At 44.5% G+C, this 21970-nt stretch overlaps 1 protein-coding gene across 1 annotated transcript in view; it reads left to right on the plus strand.

Moving 5' to 3' along the window:
• The window catches only part of EXOC4 (exocyst complex component 4), a 642084-nt gene that overhangs the window by 325486 nt on the left and 294628 nt on the right, over positions 1-21970 (plus strand). The gene's annotated exons all lie outside the window — the stretch shown is intronic.

A 21970-nucleotide genomic window follows, 5' to 3' on the forward strand; every position in this document is an offset into this window, starting at 1 on the left:
AATCCTCAGGCATTAGTAAGTCTGACTGAATCATTGATTCACAGTGGGTTGGGCAGTGGAAGTGGGTGAATATTCATTTGCAATTAACACCTGTTTCAATCATTGACATTGGGGGAATGGAATTAATATTAATTTTCCATTAACGGGCGACCCAATCACTGAAGCCAATACAATCTATAAGACTTCCCCTAAATGTCCCAGGGCATCTTTTGAAGCCAAAAATAATTTATAACCCTATCCTATTTATGGTGAAACACTGCTACTTATATAAATGAATCATAGAATGGCAGAGTTGGAAGGAACCTCAAGGGCCATCGGGTCCAACCCCCTGCGTTTTGCAAAAGAGACAAACTTTATCAACATAAAACCTTTTTTTGCCCAAAGTGTGATGATCAAATTGGAGAACAGCAATAACTGTAGCACAGAAAAAGATAACTACATTCTCTAAAGGTAACAGTCGCCAATCAGTAGGAAGTGTACAGACCTTTGCTTTGAATGACTTCTGCACATATGTGGCCACAGGACATCACTAGTCTCTCACATTGCTCTGGTGTGATTTTAGTCCACTCTTCTTCCAGTCTTTTCCACTGTTCTTTGACTGTTGTGAGTTTCTTGGCCATAACTTTCCCACCAAGGATTTTCCAGAGGTTTTCTATTGGGTTAAGATCAGGTCTCTGGGCTTGCCATTCATTGTTTCAAGGAACCGTTTTACCCATTTTGCTGTGTGACAGGGGGTGTTTTCCTGCATGAAAATTGCTGGCTGAGTGATGAACGCAAGTATGGGACCACATGTTGTTGAAGAAGGTTCTGATACACACTTGCATTCACTCTGCCATGTAGCTGTATGAGAGGTCCAACTCCTGCAGAAAACCATTCCCATAACCATGACACATCCTCTACCACCTTTCAGTAACTTCATAATACACTTTGGGTTTAAGCTTTCCCCACTTTTTCAACTAACATGTTTCCCATCAGACTCAAATTAAACTTGCTTTCATCACGAAAATGAACTGTGGATCACTTCTCCTCTGTCCACACAACATTCTCCTCACCAAACGTGAGTCTAGCCTTTTGATTTTTAATGCTAATGAGAGTAGTCACTGCAGAGTGGGCTTTCGGTCCAAAAGCTCTTAAACATTGTGACACTGTATGCGAGACAGATGCTTACCCTGTTCAGTGCTGAACTGCTCAGCAATTCCAGCTGCAGTGTTGAAACAATTACCCATTTAGATTCTCTGCATTATCCTGTCCTCTCTTGCATTTGTCTTTCGAGGGTGACCAGACTTCTTGGGGGACTAGAAAGTGTTTGTGATGTTCTAAAAATTTAATAATCTTGAAATTACAGACTTGGAACGACCAACTTCTCTTGCTATGGCTGATAGGGTCACCCCTTTGGACTTCATCTGGACAACCTGCTGCCGGAGGGTTTCAGTCATTTTGAAATGGCACTCCATTTTTGCAAAGTCTGTACAAACTGGAAAGTTGGGCTACTAGTTACATGGGGTTTGTCAGATGTGCTTAAGAATAAATTCAATCTATGAAATAAGCTTAACATAATGCTAGTTTACTCATGTTAGGATATAATCACATAGGACTACACAATAACCTTAACATTTAGAAAATGGTGTGTTGTTCTCTAATTTTGATCTTCAGTGTGTGTGTGTATGTATGTATGTATGTATGTATGGTCTTTTTGACCATTAAAAGAGTAAAAAGGAAAAAAAACTTAAGTTTGGTATCTCAGTTCAGATCAATAAAAGTTCAATCATACAGCCAGGTGATTTTGACCACATTCCAAATGTGAACCAAAGAAACAATAGTCGAATTGCGTTTTTTTGATTTCATCATTTTATCACACTTAAAACATTTTTTGCAGTACATTACATGATAAAGTGAATAGTGTCATTTAAAAATACAACTAGGTCCGCAAAAAAAAACAAAAAAAGCCCTCATATGACCATATTGATGGAAGGAGAGTAAAAATTGAAAGCACAAAAATGGAATATATCCCAGTCATGAAAAGGTTAATTCGTGTATATTAGTTTATGTTTTGTAATATCTCTTATTTAGCTGCATAGGTGCTTTCTCCTTTAATATAATTCAGTATACCAGATTTAGGTTGTATGTTACCTTCCTGATCATCTGTGAGACTATGGAATGTGTCAGTATGATGCTACTACTGAAACTAGTAGTATGGCTGTAAAGTGCCAGGTACAACAATAAAAATGTGCTGGTTTTCTAATAATCTGATCTGATAATTATTAGAAATCAAAGTTTTCATGCAAGGAAGTGCATTGGGCAATTCATGAGTGCATCGCCACGCCTTCAATGCACTTTCTGGCGAAATTGCATATGGCTTAAAAACTTGTTTTTTCAGCACTGGCCGGTTTGGGTCAGCCCCCCTGACTTTTATAGGGTAATAGAACTGGTATGTTCAACGAAACAAAGGATTTATTCTCACGACAGTCATTTTTTCCACTTCCACAAAAAAACTGACGTGAATAGCCCCACAGAATATATGTCGGCATGCCATCAGCAAACAGATGATCCGCTCTGACGTGTGAATAAAGCCTCAGAGATTTAATATATGAGCAGTTGGTAGACCGCTTAGTTGTGATCCAATCATCTGATCAGGCCATGTAATCAGATCTCTTATTTCCATGTGTGAGGACTATCTATGTCAGCAACCGTAATCCCTACTTTTCTGGGTAGATCACCTTACACAGATTGCTGCGCTTCAGACTTGCGCAACATAAGGAATCATGTTCGGGGAAGATAAAATATGTATAGATCTCCTATCTTGAGATCTGTGGCATGTACGTTTGGCGCTGCTTCCTGCCCTTGTTTGCTCCTCCAGCCGGAATTCTGACTAACTGGTGAAAACAGTCTCAATTAACTTGATGAAACTGAGCAGCTTCTTGGTAATGTGTCACAAAATCTCCTGACAGCTATAATGAATTAGGTTAGTTATAGGAAATAGAATACAAGGGGAGAAACCAGATAATGAAACATGATGCTATTATCGTAGTATAACAGAGTGCATCCAGACTTCATTCTTCGCGGTGCTGATATTATACTATTAACTCCCGGCTGCATTCAGCTTCCTATCCACGTGGCGTATTTACAAGTGTGCACTGCAGAGATTTGGAAATGCTACCATCTACAGCCTGATGCTAGCAGAGACATGGCGGGCGGCACACTGTCTGAGCATACTAAGCTGTTATTTTCCTGTTTAGTTTTTTTCTGTTTGTGTGCAGTTTGTATTACTTGCTGCCTATGCTGCATAAACGTATCTTACTCTTCTATTTCTACATTTTATGTACATTTAAACATGATTTTTCTTAGCAACACTCTTCAATATGATATGTGATTCACAAACAGGCTCCATGAATAATTTCTGCAAAAATTACCCTTTATTAAATCATTTATCCAGTCTCACACAGATAAACATATAGCTGGCATGATTTAAGAAAACCTGCACTTGCTGAGAATTGGACCCGACGGCCCTTGAGGTGTCCTCCAAGTCTACCATTCTATGATTCTATGACACAATGGCAATCCAACTGAGAATTACAAGATAGACCAGTTTCTTGGAATACAAGCTAAAAATTAAGGTTCCATAGGTACCATAGATGGAAGACAAACAAGACTTCTGTTTTCTATTGCATCAGCTATGTAAAGACACTCAACTTCAGCCTAATGTTCTATATATAATAGAATGAAGGATCAATAGAATGTTGGACTTTAACAGGATCTATTCTCGGTGGCTTATTCCCTATGAAAACACATGAACACTCAGCCAGCTGGACGGTACATTTGTTCATGGGAGTTGAGAGGAAAAGCTAGCAACTGACCGATTTCATAAAGAAGTGGTTCCCCCATATTCGTTATTGACCACAATGATGATATGTTGAGAAGCAATGTTTCTCTCAAATACCTTGTGTTGCCAATACTGCCTGTGACCAGCGCTATTGTGGACTGCTCTTCCCGATCGCCTGACCACCGGACTCCGTGATCTCGTGGATCCGGTTATGTCACGTCAACTTCCTGCTCACCTGACATCACCATGGCCGGCCCCAGTCTCCGTCTCCGACATGAGAATGGCAAAGGTTAAATGGCAGATCACACATCCATGGATTTTTTTTTTTTTTTGTGTCTTTCAAGGACGGTAACTAAATTAACCTCTTTATAAGAGATTAGCGAACCTTTTGGAGGTTCCATTCCCTAGCAGCTATTGAATCTAACCTCCACATGTCCGAACCTGGCCCAAGTCCAGTTCAAAAACACAGATTGGCAGTTTGAGTCTCCACCCACATATAGCCAGCCATAAGCAGATCACTTCCGAGGGATGATGGGCAAGCGGCCTTTTTCCCCAAAATTTTGTTGTTGCACACTACAAGTAATCACGCTGTTGTTACCCCCAGTACGAGCCATTCAAACACTGCAAGCCTCTCGCACTGGGCTGAGCATACCCAAGCACAGCGATGCTTGAATGCGTGGAGTTTGCACATAAAGCTCCCGAACTCCGAACCCAAACTGTTTTTTATGTTGGTGTTAGGTTCAAAAAAGGAACCTCACGTTCACTCACCTGTATTCCTTATCTAACACTGTAGTCCATACGTTATCCATTATTTATGTTGGAAAGTAGATCTCCAACACTGTTATAATCCACTTCACTTAACTTTCGGTTTAATGGATATGTACAGTGTGACACATGGTAGTGAAAGAATTGGATCTTTTATCCTTGTGAAGCATAGCGGAACCTAAAAGTTTACTACTGCCATCTGTCAATTAGATCAATTCTGCATTTTCATCAGGCACAATTTGGAAACTACAGTATAGATGTAACCTTTTGATAGCCTGTCGCCAGGTTTGTACTGTCCGTACAGACTCCAGCCTAAAGTTTGAACACCGATCAGAGGACAGTGTAAAGTAATAATAAAGACCCTACTACTATTTCTTAGGAACTAACAGAGGAAACGTTATATAACAGGGCGCTGCAGACCATGAATGAAGAAATAATAATTTATTTCATCACACTGTGCTGTCCTCCTCAGTGTGTATGTGTGTATATGTGTATGTATGTATGTATGTATATATATATATATATATATATATATATATTGTGAGACTGTGACCGGGGTTATCTATGACGGCCGGTATGTCTCGCCCCGGTTGTGCTCACTCCATGATAGAAAGTAAATCCACTCTAGGGTTAATGCTGTTTCCCTACAGGCTGAAGGAAGGGTTAAATAGAATCAGGAACAAGGGCAGGTGTGCCGGGTGTGAGGGAGTGAACAGAACTTCCTGAGCTCTCTGCTGGAGAGGCACATGTATTTTGTTATGGACTTTTGTTTGGACATTAAAACCGTGTGCTGTGAACCTTAATGCCTGGATCCCGTGTCTTCTGCTGCGCAGCCGACCGTGCTACCTCACATATGGTGGAGAATGCGGGCATGTATTAACGTAGGGTCCTGGAGTTGGGCTGTCCCAAACGTATCCGGGGACGCCTCCAACTCCGGGATGGGCTCGGGGTCTTTGGGGAGGTAAAACGGTTCTGCGAAACCTGCCCGGAGTGTCAGCTTACCGCACCCCTGACCCATTTTCGCAGTCCGTTGGTACCGTTACCCATTATAGAAGTCCCTTTTGAACGGATAGGGATGGATCTGGTGGGGCCCCTCGTAAAGTCCGCTCGAGGGCACCAACACATCCTAGTGATCGTTGACTATGCCACCCGGTATCCCGAGGCGATACCTCTCAGACATACTGCAGCAAAGCTTATAGCTCGGGAGTTGTTTGCTGTGTTCTGCCGGGTGGGATTGCCCAAGGAGATCCTTACGGATCAGGGGACCCCATTCATGTCTAAAGTGACCAAAGAGCTATGCCGGCTACTCCAGATCAAGCAGTTGCGTACGTCTGTGTATCATCCTCAAACGGACGGTTTAGTCGAGCGTTTCAATAAAACCCTGAAAACCATGCTCAAAAGGGTGATTTCAAAAGACGGGAAAGACTGGGATATGATGCTTCCCTATTTGATGTTTGCCATCCGTGAGGTGCCACAGGCATCCACGGGGTTTTCGCCTTTTGAATTGTTATACGGGCGACATCCCCGGGGATTGTTGGACCTGGCAAAGGAAACATGGGAGCAAGAGCCCACCCCCCATAAAAGTGTGATTGAACACATTTTGGGTATGCAGAACCGCATAAGCGCGGTCATGCCAATTGTGAAGGAGCATTTACAGGAGGCTCAGGCCGCGCAAAGCGGCCGCTACAATAGACAAGCCACCGTGCGGACCTTTAAACCCGGGGATCGGGTGTTGGTATTAATCCCCACGGCGGAGAGTAAATTCCTGGCTCAGTGGCAAGGCCCCTACGAGATAAAGGAAAGAGTAGGGGTGGTTAACTATAAAGTATTGCAGCCCGGTAGGCGGAAACCTGAACAAATATACCATGTCAACCTATTAAAACCTTGGCAGGAACTGGAAAGCCTGATGGTTGTTTTTTCCCCACCTCCCTCCTCTTCGGGTCGTTCACATCCGGCTCCAGCGACCTCCGGAGAGGACGAACCGGAAGTAAGGATTGGAGAAGCCCTCACCAAGACACAGAGGCGAGAGGCCAGACGGTTGGTTCAGCAGAACCCCGATGTCTTCTCTGAGCTGCCCGGTAGGACCAGTCTGATACGACATGATATTGTCACCGAGCCCCACCTGAAGGTACGCCTGAAGTCATACCGGGTACCGGAGACTCGACGACAAGCCATATTGGAGGAAGTAAAGATAATGTTACGCCTGGGGGTCATCGAAAAATCCCGGAGTGAATGGGCTAGTCCGATTGTCCTAATACCAAAACCCGATGGCTCCTTAAGGTTCTGCAATGACTTTAGGAGATTGAACGAAATATCCAAGTTCGATCTCTACCCCATGCCCCGGGTGGATGAGCTGATTGATAGGCTGGGACAGGCGCGATATTTTACCACGCTCGACCTGACCAAGGGGTACTGGCAGGTGCCACTAACGGAGTCCGTCAAGGAGAAAACCGCTTTTTTTACGCCGGAGGGTCTCTTCCACTATGTTGTCTTGCCTTTTGGGTTACATGGCGCTCCGACCACGTTCCAGAGGTTGATGGACTTAGTGCTGGAACCCCACCAGGCGTATGCATCAGCGTACCTGGATGACATCATTATTTACAGCTCCGATTGGCAGACCCACTTGGAACAGGTACAAGCGGTGGTGGACGCGCTTCGAACAGCCGGATTGACAGCCAATCCCAAGAAATGTGCATTGGGACTCACGGAAGCCCGCTACTTGGGCTACATGATAGGCCAAGGAGTGATTAAGCCCCAAATTAACAAAGTTGAGGCGATCCAGAAGTGGCCTAGACCCCTGACCACGAAGCAGGTTAGGGCCTTCCTGGGTATCGTGGGGTACTACAGGAGGTTTGTAAAGGATTTTGCGGGACTATCAGCCCCCTTGAAGAACCTTCTCAAAGGCAAGAAGTCCGTCATGGTGCGCTGGACTCCGCAGGCCGAGGACTCCTTCCGGGCCCTGAAGGGGGTCCTGTGCGGACAGCCCGTTCTTGTACACCCTGATTTCCGGAAGGAGTTCATAGTACAGACTGACGCCTCAGAGGTCGGCCTGGGGGCAGTGCTGTCTCAGGTGGTTCAGGGGGAGGAACACCCCGTCACCTTCTTAAGTAGGAAGCTCACCCCTCCCGAGCGGAATTATAGCGTAGTGGAGAAGGAGTGCCTGGCGATCAAGTGGGCCTTAGAGTCCCTACGCTATTACCTGCTGGGACGGCAGTTTTGCTTGGTGACGGATCACTCTCCACTGGTCTGGATGAGGTCCGCCAAGGAACGGAATGCCCGGGTTACCCGGTGGTTCCTTTCTCTGCAGAACTTCCGGTTTACGGTTGAACACCGGGCCGGTAGGTTGCAGGGCAACGCCGATGCCTTGTCCCGCGGCACGTGTTTGATGGCGGGAGTTCAACCCCGCACGCTTGAACTGAGGGGGGGGTATGTGAGACTGTGACCGGGGTTATCTATGACGGCCGGTATGTCTCGCCCCGGTTGTGCTCACTCCATGATAGAAAGTAAATCCACTCTAGGGTTAATGCTGTTTCCCTACAGGCTGAAGGAAGGGTTAAATAGAATCAGGAACAAGGGCAGGTGTGCCGGGTGTGAGGGAGTGAACAGAACTTCCTGAGCTCTCTGCTGGAGAGGCACATGTATTTTGTTATGGACTTTTGTTTGGACATTAAAACCGTGTGCTGTGAACCTTAATGCCTGGATCCCGTGTCTTCTGCTGCGCAGCCGACCGTGCTACCTCACAATATATATATATATATATATATATATATATATATATATATATATATATATTATGCACTATTTCTTGGATGCCTTTCTTTAGTTGTCATAAAGTCACCATTTCTCAGCTGTAGCAATGCTGAGTACTGGAGTCCTCGTGTGCGCTTACCAGAGTCCTCCATAGTCATGAACTGTGGCTCTGCATGTGTGACGCCCTGGACCCCAGGGGTCACAGGTAATTACACCTACCACATGCACACACACCCCCACTCCCGTGAGGTAACACACAGTCACCCGAAAGGGAGACCTGATGCCTCCCTCAGGGCGAGTAGAGCACACCAGGTGGGCGGAGTCAGGCGGACAGACACTCCCAACGAGGAGACTACTGTCCTGAGGCAGGAAGTACAAACAGATGAGAGTGTACAGTGACAGTGAGTGGTAGTGGAGCAACTGTCAGGGACCCGGGTAGGAGCCTGGGCCCCTTGGAAACGTCAGGCAGGCAGACGGTGGTGGCCATCTGCAGGAGTACCGGTACAGGAACCGTACGGACCGGGCCTGGGTTGGAGCCCGCCGGTCCTGAACCGCGGAGTCAACAGTGTACCGGAGCACCATAAACCGGGTACTCCGACCCCGTCCTAGCTTAGAAGCCACTGAGTATGGGCAAATTGACTGATTGCTGGCTGGACCTCACGGGTTCATCCACACCCAAAGTCCCAAAAGAAGGCAAAAGCCCACCGAGACCGGGTGAGCGCCACCGCCAAGGGCCAAATACCCGATGGGCCAGCGCCTGCGGGCAACCGAGTGCTCCTCCGGCAGCTCAATGCCGGGGAGCGGGCTACCACTGCTCAGGCAGGGGAGCCGAAAAACAACATCCAGAGGTGCACGGGAAAAGGGGGCCACCATCAACCCCACAGGGGACATCAGCAGCCGGCCACGGGAACCGACCACATCCGAACTTTGGTTTACCAGTAACTCTGAGTGTGAATCAATCGTGAGTACACCAGTGCCATCCGGGCATGACACTACATCGCGGCACCCTGCACCCCGACAACCACATCAGCGCTCCAGTTCCCACCACCGGGGCCCCGGGACACACCGCCCCTACCCACGGAGGGGCTAACATCTAGGCTTCGGCTGCAACACCGATCCCGGACAAGCCCACCTTCACTCCAGCCGCAGCGGTGGTGCATCCTGTCACCACGACATGTGGGTGGCGTCACGACCCTTTGGACGACAGCGCGGCCCTCCCCGGATGCGCGCCTCGTCCCGTCACCACCACCACCACCACCCCGCTACCTCTCCCCTCTAACAGAGCGACGTGACCCCCGGTCCGGAGGCGCTCGTGCCACTGACAACCCAAGCCCCGACCTCGAGTGGCTCAGCCTGAGCAAGCGGAGGAAGCGGCCAGCCCCCTCTCAGGGCGGTACACATGTACCCTGATTGCAGTTTCTCCCAGTATCCAATATAAGGAGGTCATCATGGACCTATAGAGGAATAACTGTGCTTGACTCACACTGCAGCCAATAAATGATGTTCTTCATTAGTCTACAAAGCTTTTTTCATCCTGAAATGCACCATACATAGTAAAAGCATGTTTTCCCATTGAATCCATAGGTTGCTTATTCAGAATGTTTGTAGGTTTTTTCATGTAAGTTTTTTATTAGAATCAGCTACCAAATCAAGGCTTTTGTCACAAGTGATACTCCCTTTATGGCTGCCTTCACACATCTGAGTGTTAAGGGTGATTTACACGAGACAAGCTATCGTGCGATGCATCATCGGGGGCACGGTTTTCGTGACGCACATCCGGTATCGTTCACGACGTCTCGTGTAACCCCTCCAAGCGACCCAGTATCGCTCACAAATCGTGAGTCGTGTACTCGTCGCTCAGTTTCAAAATATTGTTTATTTAAAATGGCGCCGGTTGTTCATCGTACCCGGGGCAGCACACATCGCTCCATGTGACACTCCGGGAACGATGAACTCCGCTTACCTGCGTCACGCTGCACCCGCCGGCTATGCAGAAGGAAGGAGGTGGGCGGGATGTTTAAGTCCCGCTCATCTCCGCTTCTATTGGCCGGCGGCTGTGTGACGTCGCTGTGACGCCGAACGTCCCTCCCCCTTCAGGAAGAGAATGTTCGCCGCCCACAGCGACGTCTCTCAGCAGGTAAGTCTGTGTGACGGGGGTTTCATGACTTTGTGCGACATATGCAGCGATTTACCCGTGACGCACAAACGACGGGGGTGGGTACGATCGATCGTGAAGTCACACAATCGGTCGTCTCGTGTAAAGCAGGCTTAAGGCTATGTGCGCACTAGACCGTTTTGCCCGCGGATTTACCCGCAGATTTGCTGCGGAAATTTCTTGAGAAATGTCTGCAATCTTTGTGCAGACATTTCCCAGCAAATCCTATGTGAAAAAAAAATAGCTGTGCGCACACTGCGGATTTTTCTCAAGAAATTTCCTTGAGAAGAATTTCTTGAGAAAATTTCTTGAGAAAATGAGCATGTCAATTCTTTTCCGCAGGTACCCTGCGGATTTCGGCAGTACAGCCTGCAAAATCCGCAGGGAATAACCTGCGGGAAAATCGCGGCAAATCCGCATGCGGATTTGTTGCGGATTTTTTCCGGAGGTCCGGAAATCTTCCACTCCCAGAAGTTTCTCAAGAAATTTTCTTGAGAAACTTCACATTTCTAGTGCGCACAAAGCCTTAGTCCAATCAATGGTCTTATAGATATATAAACCTATCACATTGAGGTTAGGAGACCCGGGGCCAGTCATGGCATCGCTGTCTATACTCGGACCACAACATGTATATACAGTATGTGCATCCTGCCAAACAGTGCACTGTCATGTGTAGCTGTGCTGCATATCACATACCTGGGGTTTTTCAACTGTGTTCCAGGGTTACATGAAGATATCTTTTTTTCTCTTTTAGTACCGTACTAGCCATTTACACAATTACTCAGCATCTTGGAAGCCATGATTATTCTCTAGTTATATTTCAGCACCGTCATTTTGCTATGTGTAGCTCAAGCACAGCTAATTATGAATTAGTTATAACGGGACCATTTTGAAAATCTCTTGATGAGCAATATCCACCAAGTTTCCATGGTATGGCCGCCCCCTGGGGATAACTAGAAGTTTTGTAAGTACATGTACAGTGACCAGGCAGAAGGTTAAGATTAGCTTAAATAATTAATAGATGTTACAGTGACAGATCTGTAGTCAAATTCCCCAGGTATTACACTGACATAAAGAGAATTCACAAGCCAGGGTGAGGAAGGCGAAGTAGCTCTAGGCTATAGAAAACCTTCCTTCTGCTCTGACGTGATGCATTTTTGGCATTTCAGCTTAGCAATTGAACAAATAAATTCCTAATGCAGTCCGCATTGAAGCATTAATTTCATGAAGCGCTCATTTAGTCATCCTAAAAAGAGTTCTGTATTTTACGGTGTCACTTGAAGATGCTGAGAGCATATTCCTAACGGCCCACAGCTTTTATTATGCATTATAATGAAAAAGGTCACACCGAATCCTGAAATTCAGATGAAATGATGCAGCACTCTGTTTCATTTTATATTTATTGTGGAACATTATTATCTACATTCAGTAATCCTGATAAAACAGCCCGTACACTAAACCATCTTGGTTAACTTAAAGGGAACCTGTCACGTTCTAAAAGCAGTCATATCTGTGGACATAATGGAAGATTGAGGGAGAAGGTGAGCAGAATAATTATATAGGTTTGTTAGAAAATATTCAGTGTAAGGCCTCGGTTCCACTTGCAATCCGAATATTGGATTGCTTTCACGCTAGTGCAAAACTATGGGGCAGTGTCCATCTGCGATTTAGTTCTCATGCCATAGCGGCATGCGGAATGAATCGCAGCATGCTGCGTTTGGCAGCTAGTCTTGGCTTACGCACCCCCATACATGTCTATGGGAGCATGTGAAACATCGCACTGCACTCGCATGTCATCCGACTGCAGTGCGATATACGCAGAGACAGGCTGCAGAGGAGATGGGGAGAAAGTGCTCCCGCCCACTTCTCCACAGCTGTGATAAGATCACATCACTGTCGCATGACCCTCAGCTCACGCTCGCAGCAGAGGGTCATTAGCATATCACTTCAGATGCACTCTCATTGGAAGCTGTACACTTGTGGAACTGTACCCTTACTTGTATTTAATGACATCCCTGGTGTCTGTATACATAGGAGTCAAGTGGACGGTCCTAATAGTGACTGACAACTATGTCTGCTTGTACAGTCATGCAGAGAAGAATGTCAATCACTGAGTAGGACCGCATCACTGGACTCGAATGTATTTAGACTCCAGAGATTCAGTGAATATTAAGTTTTACTGAAACTTTTCCCACAAGCATGTATATCAATCTGATTATCTCCTTCTGATCTAGAACATCCTGCCTACAGATCAGGTACCATTTTCAATATGGCAGGTTCCCTTTAGCATTGTTAGCATAGGTTGGATTCACTCATATGTTGCAGCATTCTGTAGAGTATTGCCTGATATACGTAGTGTACGTTACTTTGACATGTACCACCTATAGAACCTAAAAATTATTGTAGACCAGGGGTCTGCAACCTGCATCACTTTATTTTTTTGAAACTACACATGCCAGCATGCCCTACAGCCTGTGGGAATTGTATTTTTACAACAGCCTGAATATAGCGAGTTACTGACCCCTTTTATATTCCTAGTACCTTTAAGCCATGAACTCTTTCATCAGGATAATGCCATAGTACAAAAATCATTCAGAAATTCACAACACATGATTCACGACAAAGAGTTAAAGGTGTTAAATTGGGAGGAGAGGATGAAATTCTTAAAGTAAAATGACAACGGTCCTTAAAGAGTAATGTAATTGAATCTGTGTAATTTAAGTGCTTTCTGTGTTGGGTTCATATGTAAAGACTATAAGCACCTTTGTGTCATTTGTGCATCTCTCGCCCTTACTGTTACTGACCAGTCTATGTTTATATCTACTTTTAGTCCACGTAAAATACCAAGTCTCATGAACTTTCTCTGAACTTTACAGTGTGTTTTTCCTTTATTATTTCTCCTGAAATATAAAATTATGAAGAATTGGGCTTTACCAGACTGAAATGGGACACTCTTAAGCTTGAGTTTCCATGGTCAGATTTATTTTTTTTTATTCCATTTTTAACCTTTTCACGAAATACATGTACGGTGCAAGTTGGAAGGTAATGTAGAGCGGGCTCACAGGGTGAGCCTGTCCCATACTCGGCAGGCAATGCCTGTGTTATACAGCCAGGACCTGCCACTTATAATTGCGGGTGAAGCGGAGCTCCGCCCACAATTGTTAGTCCCCACTGTCAAACTCTGAGACTGGAATTTAACATGCACGGGGGAACGCCATTTTAATCTCTCATTGACGCAACAATGATGTGATTGCAGGTCACCGATGGGCTGCTTTGACAGCTGAAGACCTCAGTGTTTGTCACACCAGCACTTCGTTGATACCCTCCATGTGGTCAGGCTTCACGATTAGACTATCACAGCTTCAAGTCCCCTAAAGGGGACTATTAAAAATAATGAAAATTTAAAAAAAGTTAAAAAAATTAAACCTAAAAGTTCAACTCACACCCCCTTTTGCCCCATTAAAAATAAAGGTAAAAAAAATACACACATGGGATATTGCGGCATTCAGAAACGTCCAATCTATCAAAATATAAAAATAATTTACCTGATCGGTAAACACTGTAAACAAAAAAAAAAAAATTAAAAAACGCCAGCACTATGTTCATTTTTAGTCTTTGCAGCACCACAAAAAAAATGCTGTAACAAGCAGGGCCGTGGAGTTGGAGTCGAAGGTTTGGCTTACCGACTCCACAGCCCTGGTAACAAGCGATCAAAACATCATATCTATCACAAAATGGTGTCAATTAAAACATCTTACCCTGCAAAAATAAGCTCTCACGGCTGTATCGACTGAAAGATTAAAGCGTTATGGGTCATAGAAAATGGCGCCATAATCCCCCCCCACCTCCGCCCCAATTTGTTTTTACAAATCTCAGATTTTTTTTCGCCACCATCAAAGTAAAATCCAGCAACAGATCAGAAATGGAAGGCACTTGCAGAGAAAATATTAAAATTTCATCTTCTACCTTTTGGCTTCGAAAACTGCATCAAAAACGTGATATGTTGAACATAGCCTTAACCCTTAACTGGTGAGGTGGGATTTTTGTCACGCAACTGGTGATGTGAAGCTTCCTATACCCCAGTGTTTAGAAATCTCTAATATTTACAGAAAATGCAAAGATCACGTTTGTTTTACTCGTTTTCTTATTGGTGATTGATTACACATGAGTATACCAAATGTTTGACACCCACAAGTATCGGAAAAGGTAATACATTGATGATTCATAGAAGAAAAAACAAATGTGCACTTCAGCACTAAACATTCCAAACTGTACTTATTATAAAAATTTTGAGAAAAATTGCAATTTCTTGAGCTGCCTCGCCACGTCACGGCAAATCTCATTTGAGGCAGTCCTACACTAAAATATTTTTATAAAATGTGCCATACGGCCTCTCATATGAATAGTAGAACTGCTCTTAGCAGCACTCACCTGGTCTATTTCAATCCCGTACCCATGACTGAGTCATGGCTGTGGGCGGGACAGGTCCAAGCAAATGCTGCATGAAGTAAATGGCCTGTGGACAAAGCCTGATGACTTAATGTGAACAGTCACCAACCGCCAAAATCCAGACAGATGGAATACATCCCAAATTGGGGTGCAAATCTCAAAATTTTTATAATAAATACAGTTTGGAATGTTTAGTGCTGAAGTGCACATTTAGTGCTGGCTTTTTGTTTTTTCTTCATTGATGATTCATACCAGCATTTTCCAATGAATGCCAGCTGAACAAAATTTTCCTGGGGTGTTGCAAACCCCACCTCACCAGTTGAGGGTTAAAGAGGTTGGCCACTATAACATTGATGGCCTATCCTTAGGTTAGGTCATCAATGTCTAATCGATCAGGATCCAACTCCCCACACCACTGCTGGTCAACAGGCAGATGTGCACTACCCATCCAGGACCACTATCAGTTGACGAGGCAGCTCCAGAACAGTGCACTTCCGGCTGCCTGCTGCTGGGAACAAATGCAGATGATTGATGGGGGTGCCGGGTGTTGAACCCTGGCTAATCAGACATTAACGACTTATTCTAAGGATAGACCATCAAAGTAAGGAGAATTAAGAACATCAAGTTGTCAATTCACTCCTTCCTTTGCAGTAACAACAAAAGTAGAACAGCACAACACAAGATGCTTTAGGATTGTTATTAGTTGGGGTATGCAAGTACTTACACAGCGTCAATTAGTCTAAGCCGTTTTAGGAAAATATTGGGGGTTCTTTTCCTGATTTGGCTTCGTCGTTATTCTTGAAGCGGCGTTCGCCCTATATAAAGTAGTGAGCGTGGATTCCTAGGGGGAAGTCTATTCCTGAAGCAGTTAATAGAAGAGATATAAGAACATAATTTTTTCATTGCTGTTGATATTGTTCATTTTGTGGGGCACTTTTGTGGCACTTTTTCTTTTGGATTCCTGGTGGACTCCACCTGAAAGACACCATGTCCCCATTACCCTTGGACACACTTGTCAGAAGAGGTTTAGTTATGTGAACTATTTTAGGACAACAAAAAACTAGTTGCAAACGTTGGTTGGGCAGACATTTTGAGTAAGAGATGTGAATCCCAGAAAATCTGTATAAAGACTACGATAGGAGACCATGGTGGAGATAGCAGTATACTTCAGCAAGACGGTGATTCAGTGTGATGATCGAGGACATATGGTGTAAAAAATTGGTCCTCTGTTACCCATATACTGCCGATGGGATGCTAAATGAGCTTGAATCGTTCTGTAGTTTGTTGCGCTTGTTTATTATAAACGCAGTGTATCAAAAATTATTAGTGCAAATAAAAACACTCCAACTTGTGGGCTTTATTCAATAACTCATGAAGATAAGAGATTTGCCTGTTCTTTTAGCACTGTAACTTTAATAGAGATTACAGATAAAACGCTCTAACCTACTATTCCGTGCTGGGGAGCGGATACATTTTTCTTGATATTGTTTTGATTGGAATTTCAGCTGCCCCCCTTCAGGCTACATGTTAATATTATATATATATATATTTTTTTTTTTAATAACATTGAGTTTTCGAGGACTTTAGAACAATTATTACCGCAGGCTGACAGAACCAGCAGCCATTCCTTTATTAACAAACTTGGGAAGTTTATGAGATATCTTGCAGTTCACATAGGATGGGGGCGTGTAGGGGAAAAAATATATATCGCCAGTTTTTCAAGACTCAATTTCAGTGGATGTGATTCTTGTCCACAAATGTGAAAAAGTAATTAAACTAGCTGGAGCACTAAGCTAGATGAAGAGTTGTGGGAAATTTAGTCCAGCAGTCAGGGAGCGCCGCTCTGTACTTGACTACTGGCGATTTAAAACAAGTTATTGAAACTTTCATCTAGCAAAATATTAGAGTGAAATTAGTTGCAGCAGAGCGTGGTATTTGGCTTTGTATATGTATTCCACTTACTTCTGTAGGCTTTGTCTTTCAATTATGCAAACTATCTCTGGCTGCAAGCCACATTTCGTTGTCAAGGATCATTGAGAAAGTGGGACTTTATTGATTCCTAATTGCACATTAACTATGGCAAGAAACCGTTGTATTCTTCAAGGAGAGGGGTTTTTTTTCTTCCTCTTAGGCCAGCTTAACTGGAATTAAACATTTTTTGTTTCCATGCATTTGGTTGATATATTTTCTGAAATATGCTGAACTTCAAACAATTCTGATAATCAATTTTGAGACCACGATAATCTGAGTATTTTATTTATCAGATTATAAACACGTAAAGTTAGAAGTGATCAGGTTTTTGGTTAAAGGGAACCTGTCACCACTTTTGGCGTATAAGCTGCGGCCACCACCAGTGGGCTCTTATATACAGCATTCTAACATGCTGTATATAAAAGCCCAGGCCGCTGTGAGAACATAAAAAACACTTTATAATACTTACCTAACGGTCGCTCGGTGGACCTAATGGGTGTGTCTGTTCTCCGGTGCCAGCGCCGCCTCTTTCGGCCATCTTCGTTTGTCTTCTGAAGCCTGTGTGCATGACGCGTCTACGTCATACACACTCGCCGATCCTGCGCAGGCGCACTGCAATACTTTGATCTGCCCTGCTCAGGGCAGATCAAAGTGCGCCTGCTCAGGACCTGAATGCCGGCGAGTGTGGATGACGTCGGACCCGACATGCACCGCAGCTAGAGAAGGAGTACAAAGATGACTGAAAGAGGCGGCGCATTACAACACCCATATGGCCCACCGCACGACCGTTAGGTAAGTATTATAAAGTGTTTATGTTCTCACAGCGGCCTGGGCTTTTATATACAGCATGTTAGAATGCTGTATTTAAGAGCCCGGTGGTGGTGGCCGCAGCTTATACGCCAAAAAAGTGGTGACAGGTTCCCTTTAAAGGTGCTTCCCTCTGTAGTCAGAAAGGTTGTGGATTTTATCTGCAGAACATTTTACAGTACCTCGAACCATTTCAATTGACATACATTGCAGGTTCTTAGATCCATAGTATATCAATATGTGTTGTGGATTTTCACCACATTTTTCACACATCTGTGATTTGAAATACTTATGCCCCAAGAATGACAAAAGTATTTTAGGAGTGATACCTTCTAACCATAAAAATTATATTAGCAAGCTTATAAAGGTATCGCCCCTAAAATACTTTTGTCATTCTTGAGGCATAAGTATTTCAATTGATTTTCTGGCTAACATGGTACCACAATATTACCTATAAGACTATGCTCACACACTGCATCTTTTACTGCGTTTTTAGTGCATTCTTGAGGTCCTAAAGATGTATCTAAAGGCTACTTTACACACTGCGATATCGGTCCCGATATCGCTAGTGTGGGTACCCGCCCCCATCTGTTGCGCGACACGGGCATATCGCTGCTCGTGCCGCACAACATCGCCCACAGCCGTCACACATACTTACCTGTCCGGCGACGTCGCTGTGAACGGCGAACCACCTCCTTTCTAAGGGGGCGGTCCGTGCGGCGTCACAGCGACGTCACTGAAACGTCACTGAACCGCCGCCCAATAGCAGCGGAGGGGCGGAGATGAGTGGGACGTAACATCCCACCCACCTCCTTCCTTCTGCATAGCGGCCGGGAGGCAGGTAAGGGGAGCTTCCTCGTTCCTGCGGCGTCACAAGCAGCGATGTGTGCTGCCGCAGGAACGAGGAACAACCTCGTTACTGCTGCAGTAACGAGATTTGAGAATGGACCCCCGTGTCGCCGATTAGCGATTTTGCACGTTTTTGCAACGATGCAAAATCGCTTATCGGTGTCACACGCAACGGCATCGCTAATGCGGCCGGATGTGCGTCACGAATTCCGTGACCCCAACGACTCCGCATTAGTGATGTCGTAGCGTGTAAAGCCCGCTTTAGTGCATGCTTTTCCTTCTGCTAGCAAAGTCTATGAGATTTCTATTTTGCTGTCTACACAGTGCATCTTTTTTTGGCTGGGTTTTTGAAGATGCAGCATGTTAATTCTTTTTGCGTTTTTCCAGCGTTTTTGAGCCCTTCCGGTCAATAGATTGACTTAAGCGCTTTCGGCAAAATGTGGTAAAAACGCATGTATTTTTTTTTTATACGTTTTTGCCGCATGTACGTTTTTTTGGGGCCAAAAACGTTGCGTCTTTGTGGTTAAAAAAAAATGCAGTGTGTGAACATAGCCTTACACATCTGTGATAAATCAGCAGCAAAAGCCATGCGTGTGGATCAGTCAATGGCCCCATTAACATGTCTGTGTTACACTTTTATGTGTTCTGTGCTTCTAAGGTATAAAAACATACCCATTATAGTCTATGAGCATTTCATTTTTTTGTGTGCGTGTTGCCTAATTATCAAAATAAAATCCACATGGCTATTTTTAATACATTTTATAGATCAAGTGAATGGGTCTGTGAAAGAAACCAATAGCACTTGAATTCCATCCATGTGTCATCCGGTGCTGTTTTTACAATAAAAATAAAATAAAACAAAGTTTGGGTGCTGTACGTGTGCATACCACTCTATTGACCATTTCTGTGCTTAGTTAGGCAAGGTATTCGGCCCAATGTGACCCACTTGCAGTGTTTGAATGCCTCGCACTAGTAGTGAAAACAGCGTTAGCGGATGTAGTGTGAACAAAAAAAATAAATGGAAAAAACCCCACCCACCCTCCTCCAAAAGTGCTTTGTTTATGACTGGATGCATGTGAAAAGGAGACCCGAACTGCCCAATCAGTGACTTCCAATGAGGTTCATGTCAAATTCGGCTCCAGAAGACAACTTTATGTAAGGTCCAGCAGAACCCACAGAACTCAAACTTCCATGGCTCCACTCATTTTTAGTCCATGTATTTCACTAGAGATGAGTGATAATTGGATGCAACATACTGTTTTGTTTTTGGGTTGTTTTTTTTGTTTCAGGCACATCTCATACATCTATCCCCATTACCAACCTTGGGGATCATGACAGCTGTGATATTTTTTTTGGACAAATCACAACTATCAATAACCCCTTATATTACCCCATTTGCCACCACCCCTGGGCAATCAGCATGAGCCAGATAAAGCGCCTGATTTGACTAATGTAATGGATGCGACTATTCCGGGGTGGCTGCAAGCTGCCATTTTGAGGCTGGGAGGGGCTCAATAATCATGGACCTCCCCAGCCTAAGAATATCAGCCCCCAGCTGTCTGCTTTATCTTGGCTGGGTATTAAAATTGGGTATCACTGCATGCCTTTTTTTTTTCATTATTTAAATCATTATAAAAAGTTGCACGGGGTCTCTTGTATTTTGATATACAGCCAAGATAATACACACAGCTGGGTACTCCAGTCTATAGCCGTCTTCTTTATCTGCGCTGGGTATGTAGATACGGGGGGCCCTATGCCATTTTTTCCAATTGTTTACTATTTTTACACTCTATAACCAATCATAGATGCCAGCACGCCAGCAATCTGATTGCAACCAATCACAGACGCTGTCACAGAGGTTTGATGTGGAAAGCAGTGAATATGCATGAGAGCTAATGCGTGGACCTGGAAGTAGTGTGACAGCCGCTCAGAGACTCTAGTATAATTCTCATGTTTTAATCTCTATTTTGCTTCCTTTTGAACTTTTTTTTTTAATTTTTTCCAGGTGACCAAACCCGAACAGCAACATTGACTTCCCTGAGAAGTCCCGTGTTCGGGGTCTGTGCACGGAGACTAGGTGTCAGAAACAGACCCCGAACTTTACAAGTTGGGGTCGCCCATCACAATTCGTAATAAGTCCTTCATTTCATCTACTAGTGTTGCTATCAATGTTGTATCATTTTCATATTTAAAATTGTTGATGATTCATGCAGCAATTTTGATTCCTTCCTGAAAATAGCTTCTGCATATAAATTTAAGAGAAATGGTGACAGGATTCAACCTTGTCTGATGCCCCACTCTATTTTGAACCATGCTGCCATGTTCTGTTTGGACTGTTGCTGCTTGGTCACTGTAAAAGTTCCTGATGAAGCTGATCAGATGGTTTGGCACACTCCAATCCTTCATGATATTCCATTTCTAGTGATCAACAAAGTTGAAGGCTTTTCTCTAGTCGATGAAACAAAAATAGATCTCCTTGTTGTATTTTTTGGCTTTTCCATTATCCAGCTAATGTTATCAAACACATATATTGTTGCTCCGCCTTTTCTGAATCTTGCTTGTTCCCCTGGCAATTCTTTGACAAAGTAAGGCTATAACTGTCTTTGTAGGATCTTCAATAGTATTTTGCTAGCATGAGGTATGAGCGCAATAGTCTGTTAGTTCCCAAAGTCTATAGCAGCTCCCTTCTTCGGAATAGAAATAAACGATGATCTTGTCTAGTCCTTGGGTTGTTTACCAGTCGTTCATATCTTTTGACACAAGCCTGTTTTGACATCAACTGCTGCTTCAGAAGACTTTATTACCTCTATTGGAATATTGTGACATTGAGGTGTTTTGTTGTTTGACAGAAGCTTTACCGCAGTTACAACTTTGACTTTCAGGATGTTTGCCTCTTTATCATTTGCAGTTTAAATTTCATTCCTTATTCCCTGAGTACTCTTGCCATCTTTGCTTAACTGTTCTCAGTTAGTTTGTTTCTGTTGGCGTCTTTCAACATGCCCACTCTTGGTTAAAACTTGTTTGAGTTAAGGATTAGGCATATTGAAATCCAATAATGATCTAAAGGCCCCCGTCACACGCAGCAATATCGCTAGCGAGCGTATCCGCCCCCGTCGTTTGTGCGTCACGGGCAAATCGTTGCCCGTGGCACACAATATCGTTAGGAGCTGTCACACGGACTTACCTGCCTAGCGACGTCGCTGAGGCCGGCGAACCGCCTCCTTTCTAAGGGGGCGGTTCGTGCGGCGTAACAGCGGCATCACTAAGCGGCCACCCAATAGAAGCGGAGGGGCGGAGATGAGCGGCCGTAACATCCCGCCCACCTCCTTTCTTCATCATTGCTGGCGGCCACAGGTAAGCTGTAGTTCGTCGTTCCCGAGGTGTCACACGTAGCGATGTGTGCT

The sequence above is a fragment of the Anomaloglossus baeobatrachus genome, chromosome 4 (genome assembly GCF_048569485.1).
Source record: "Anomaloglossus baeobatrachus isolate aAnoBae1 chromosome 4, aAnoBae1.hap1, whole genome shotgun sequence".
Classification (NCBI taxonomy): domain Eukaryota; kingdom Metazoa; phylum Chordata; class Amphibia; order Anura; family Aromobatidae; genus Anomaloglossus; species Anomaloglossus baeobatrachus.